Source organism: Hylobates moloch, unplaced genomic scaffold (assembly GCF_009828535.3).
Source record: "Hylobates moloch isolate HMO894 unplaced genomic scaffold, HMol_V3 SCAFFOLD_16, whole genome shotgun sequence".
NCBI lineage: Eukaryota > Metazoa > Chordata > Mammalia > Primates > Hylobatidae > Hylobates > Hylobates moloch.
This window is the reverse complement of record NW_026652291.1, coordinates 2,397,513-2,403,478: the sequence shown is the minus strand read 5'-3', so window position 1 is coordinate 2,403,478 and position 5,966 is coordinate 2,397,513.

Below are 5,966 nucleotides of genomic sequence, written 5' to 3'. Positions count from 1 at the left end.
AATACATAGGTGACATTCTCCTCTGTGCTCCAACTGAGGCAGTCTCTCAGGAGGGCAGAAAGGCTCTTCTTAATTTTCTGGCTAACAGAAGATGTAAGGTTTCAAAATCTAAACCTCAGTTCTGTCAGACTTCAGTGAAGTACCCAGGCCTGGTCTTATAAGAGGGGACCAGAGCGTTGGGTGAAGAGAGGATTAAATCCATCTCCTTCTTTCCCCTCCCCTAAACCCTCAGGGAACTAAGGGAATTCTTGGGCATTACAGGATTCATAACTGGGTACAATGAAATAGCTGGGTATAATGCATAACTGGGTACAGTGAAATAGCTCGTCCCTTATATCACCTAATAAAGGAAACTCAGGCAGATAAAACTCACTGTCTAATTTGGGAACCAGAGGCTGGAAAGGCCTTTGACCAACTAAAACAAGCCCTGCTTAAGGCACTGGCCTTTAGTTTCCCCATAGGGAAGACGTTTAATCTTTATGTGTCAGAAAGAAAGGGAATGGCACTGGGAGTTCTAGGCCCACAGTCCAGCCCAGCAGCCTGTAGACTACCTAAGTAAGGAGCTTGATTTGATAGCTGAAGGCTGGCCAGCCTGCCTCCGGGCAGTTGCAGCAGTAGCCTCACTGGTACTAGAAGCTACTAAGTTAACCATGGGGAATAACGTAACCATTTATACCCCACATAATGTGGAAGAACTGCTGTCTTCTAAGGAGAGTCTCTGGCTAACAGAAAACTGCTTCCTCAGGTATTGAGGTCTGTTATTAGAAGGATCTGCAGTCAAATTAAGAAACTGTCCCTTCCTATATCCAGCCACCTTCCTCCCAGAGGAAGCTGGAGAGCTTGAACATGACTGCGAACAGATAGTAGTGCAAATCTATGCAGGCAGGGAGTACCTCAAGGAAACCCCCTTAGAGAACCCTCACTCTTTATGGATGGAAGTTCTTTTGTAGAGCAAGGGATCCATAAAGCAGAGTATGCAACAGTTAATCTGAATGATATTGTTGAGAATGCATCTCTCTCCTTGGGCACAAGTGCTCAACTAGCTGAGCTAATCTCCCTGATGAGGGCACTAGATTTAAGCAAAGGGAAAGCAGTTAACATTTATACCGATTCTAAGTATACTTTCCTAGTCCCACATGCCCATGCCGCTATCTGGAAAGAGAGGAACTTCCTCACAGCTAATGGGTCTCCCATTAAATACCATCAGGAAATTAATAGACTATTACCCTCGGTTTTCCTTCCACAGGAAGTGGCAGTAATACAGTGTAAAGGCCACCAAAAAGGGATGGATGAAGTAGGTGAGGGAAATAGGTTGGTGGACCAAACAGCTAAATCAGCACTGAGAGGGCCTCTGATTTCTGATACACTTGAAGCCCTACTGATCTGGGAGGGCCCCTTAAGAGAAATAAAACCTCAATATTCTCCTACAGAAATAAACTGGGTCACCTCTCAAGGATGTATCCTTCAGCCCTCAGGATGGCCACAGTGTTGGTAGAAGACCTGAGGCAGGACTGGCTTGTCTGTCATAATATAAAAGAGTCTTGGAAGATGTCCAGGGTCCAGGGTCTAAAACCCCTCATGGCCTTTGGAACACCGAGCTCTGTGCCAAAGTGTGGAAGGCTGCCCTGCCGCACCACAAATCTAAGCCCATGGCTTGGATGGAATCCAGGGCTCAGGGTGTAAAACCCCTTGTAGCCTCTGGAACGTGCACAGACTTGTTGGTTGCACTCCCAGGCTTGTAAACATGTTCTCCATTATCTCAAGCAGCAAAGCGTACTCTATATGTATCAAAGAAAATGCTAAACTGTTACAGCTATGCTTGATGCACCCCTACCTTTCTACCCCCACGTCCTCACCTGTTTACCCCAACATCCACACGTCCTCACCACCTGCTTTTCTGTTTGATCACCAATAAATAGTGTGGGCTTCCAGAGCTCAGGACGTTCGCAGCCTCCATGCCAGCGTTGGCCCCCTGGACCCACCTTATGCACTCTTAACTTGTCTTTTCTCATTCCTTTGACTCCGCCAGACTTTGTAGCCCCCACAGCCTGGTGTTTGGTCTGATCACCCCAACATTTCTGGCACCCAACGTGGGGCTATGAAGACCCCAGTGAAGGAACACTAGAGAGTGCGGAAGTGGAGGACGCATTGTCAGAGGACAATTGAAAGAAGGACGACTGAAAGAAGCTTGGCGGGAAAGCTGAGCTCTCGGAAGAACCAGGGTAACAATGGGACAGAATGAAAGCAAACATTCTGTTTATTTAAATTTCTTAAGGCATTTATTACAGAGAGGGGGAGTGAAAGTTAGTACTCAGAATTTATTAACACTCTTTAATATAGTAGAGCAGTTTTATCCATGGTTCCCAGAACAAGGGACAATGGAGTTAGATGAATGGGAAAGAATTGGCAGAGATTTTTAAAAGGCACATAGAGAAGGAGCCAAAATTCCAGTTTCTGTTTGGTCAGTGTGGGCATTGATAAAGGCAGCTCTTGAGCCATTTCAAACAGATGACAAGGCAGATTCAGATGAGAAAGAGGTAGATGAGTGTAAAAAATTAACTTCAGATTCTGAATATGAGGAACAGCAACCAGAGGAAATTAAAGAAAAGAAAGGGACACTGAAAAAAGTATATTTTACTAGCCTGTCTGTTCCACCTGCTGAATTAAGTGAATGGCCACCTCCTCCCTCTCCCCTTAATGGGTGAGAAGATGAATTAGCTGTAAAACGTACTGCTTCTGTAGTGGCAACATTAAATATGGGGAACAATTGGTGGTGCTATACAAAATTCTGTTCAGAAGGCTGGAGCTGAAGGAGAGCTAGAAGCATGGCAATTTCCAGTTACTGTAATTCAGCAAAGAGGACAAAACATAGCTAATTGGGCCACTTTTCCTTTTAAGATGTTAAAGGAATTTAAGCAAGCCATTAGTCAATATGGGCCAAATTCTCTTGTTGTACAAACTTTACTAAAAAATGTGGCTCTTGATAATAGATTAATACCATATGACTGGGATACTTTAATAAAATCTGTTCTCACTCCATCTCAGTACTTGCAGTTTAAAACTTGGTGGGCTGATGAAGCTCAAACTTAGGCAAGAGAAAACACACAAGCACAGCTGCCTGTGCCTGTTTCATTTGAACAGTTAATGGGGTTGGGCCCTAATTGTGGCCAATTAGACAATCAAGCAGTAATGAAAAATGTTGCCATTGTTCAGTAATGCACTGTGTGCTTATGGGCATGGTAAAAAATAAATGTTACAGGGAAAAAATATCCTTCTTTCATTGGACCTATGAGAGGGAAGTCTCATTTGGCTGAATATATTAAGGTTTGCAACGGCATTGGAGGTAACTTACATAAGGCTACTCTTTTAGCTCAAGCTATGGCTGAATTAAAGGTGGGGAAAAATATGCCTTGTTTCTCAGGCTCTTATTCTAATTGTGGACAATTTGGACACACAAAAAAGGAGTGTAAAAAAGGAAATCAACAGGCAAGGGCTACTACCAGTAAGCAACAAAAAAGTCCTGGTATCTGCCCTCGATGTAAGAAGGGCAATCACTGGGAAAATCAGTGGCATTCTAAATTTAGCAAAGATGGGCAACCTCTTTCAGGAAACGGGAAGAGGGGCCCGCCTTGGACCCCCTCAACAAACCGAGGCATATCTGGCACAGTCAGTGTCCTTACAAATGTACAGCAATTGTCCCCTGCCACAGCAGGCAGTGCTGCCGTAGATCTCTGCAGCACAATTCCCATTTCATTACTTCCTGGGGAGCCACCAAAGAAGGTCCCCATGGGAGTTAGGGGACCTTTACCCTCAGGAACAGTTAGTCTGTTGCTTGGAAGGTCTAGCTTAAATTTAAGAGGTGTCACTGTACATACAGGAATAATTGATTCTGATTATACTAGAGAGATTTAATTAGTTATTAGTTCCTCAATTCCATGGTCTGCTTCCCCAGGAGAAAGAATTGCTCATTTGTTACTGTTACCTTATGCAAAACTGGGAAGCAGCACAGTAAAAGGAATAGGAGACTTTTGTAGTACAAATCCAGCAGGAAAAGCTGTATATTGGGTTAATCAAGTGTCTGACAAAAGACCTATTTGTACAGTAACCATTCAAGGTAAAGATTTTGAGGGGCTAGTAGATACTGGAGCTGATGTTTCTATTATGGGTTTAAATCAATGGCCCTAGCATTGGCCAAAACAAAAGGCATCCATTGGTATTGTCTGGAGTAGGGGCTGCCTCAGAAATTTTTCAAAGTTCTTTAATTTTGCCATGCTGAGGGCCAGATGGCCAAGAAGGGACAATTCAACCTATTATTACACCTATTCCTGTCAATCTATAGGGTAGACACTTATTACAACAATGGGGTGATGAAATATCTATTCCTATGGATCAGTATAGTAATAACAGTAAACAAATGATGAGAAAAATGGGATATCTCCCAGGAAAGGGACTGGAAAAAATGAAAGTGGCCAACCAGAACCTTTAGAACTAAAAGGGCAAATGGATCAAACTGGATTAGGCTGTCATTTTTAGGAGCAGTCACTGCTGAGCCTCCGGCTCCCATTCCTCTTGTTTGGTTAACTGCCAAAGTGGTTTGGGTGGAGCAATGGCTGCTAAAACAGGAAAAACTGGAGGCTTTAAAAAAATTGGTACAGGAACAATTGCAAAAGGGACACATAGCACCTACTTTCTCTCCTTGGAATTCTCCTGTGTTTGTTATTGAGAAAAAATCAGGGAAATGGAGAATGCTAACAGACTTAAGGGCTGTTAATGCTGTGATTCAACCCATGGGCGCACTGCAACCAGGGCTGCCCTCTCCAACAATGCTCCCAAAATACTGGCCTCTCATAGTGATAGATTTAAAAGATTGCTTTTTTACCTTTCCTTTAGCTACTCAAAATTATGAAAAATTTGCTTTTACTGTTCCCGCTATAAATAACAAAGAACCAGCGGACAGATACCATTGGAAAGTACTGCCACAAGGCATGTTAAATAGCCTATTTCTCAAACTTATGTCAGAAAGCCATTAAGCCAGTTAGACAACAATTCAAAAAATGCTATATTATCCATTACATGGATGATATTTTACGTGCAGCTGAAACTAGAGAAGAATTAATGCTATGCTACAAACAATTGGAAAAAGCTGTAACTGCAGTGGGATTAATCATAGCCCCCGATCAAATACAAACTTCTACTCCCTTTCAGTATTTAGGAATGAAAGTAGAACAAAGTACTATTAAGCCTCAAAAAGTTCAAATTAGAAGAGATACTTTAAAAACTCTAAATAATTTTCAAAAATTATTAGGAGACATAAATTGGATTCATCTCACTTTAGGCATTCCTACTTATGCTATGTCTCACCTCTTTTCTACCTTACGAGGTGATTCTAACCTTAACAGCAAATGCTCTGTATCCAAAGAAGCATTAGAGAAACTTCAATTAATTGAAAAAAAATTTCAACAAGCACAAGTGATTCGAATTAACCCTATGCAGCCATTACAGTTTTTAGTTTTTCCTACTAAACATTCATCTACAGGAGTTATTGTTCAACAGAATGGTCTGGTTGACTGGCTTTTTCTACCTCACAATACAGCTAAAACACTCATTCTGTACTTAGATCAAATTGCTGTACTAGTAGGACAAGCAAGGCTGTGCACAACAAAGTTAATGGGATATAATCCAAATTAAATTATAGTTCCATTAAACAAACAACAAATTCAGCAGGCTTGTATTAATTCCCAGGAATGGCAAGCAAATTTGGCAGGTTTTACTGGTGTTCTTGGATAATCATTATCCTAAATCCAAAATATTCCAATTTCTTAAATTAATATCATGGATATTGCCTTCCACTACTCAAAAAGCCCCTAATGAAGGGGCCATTACTGTTTTCACTGATGGATCTAGTAATGGAAAAACCTCATTTGCAGGACCTCAACAGCACGTTTTTCAAACTGACTTTGCTTCTG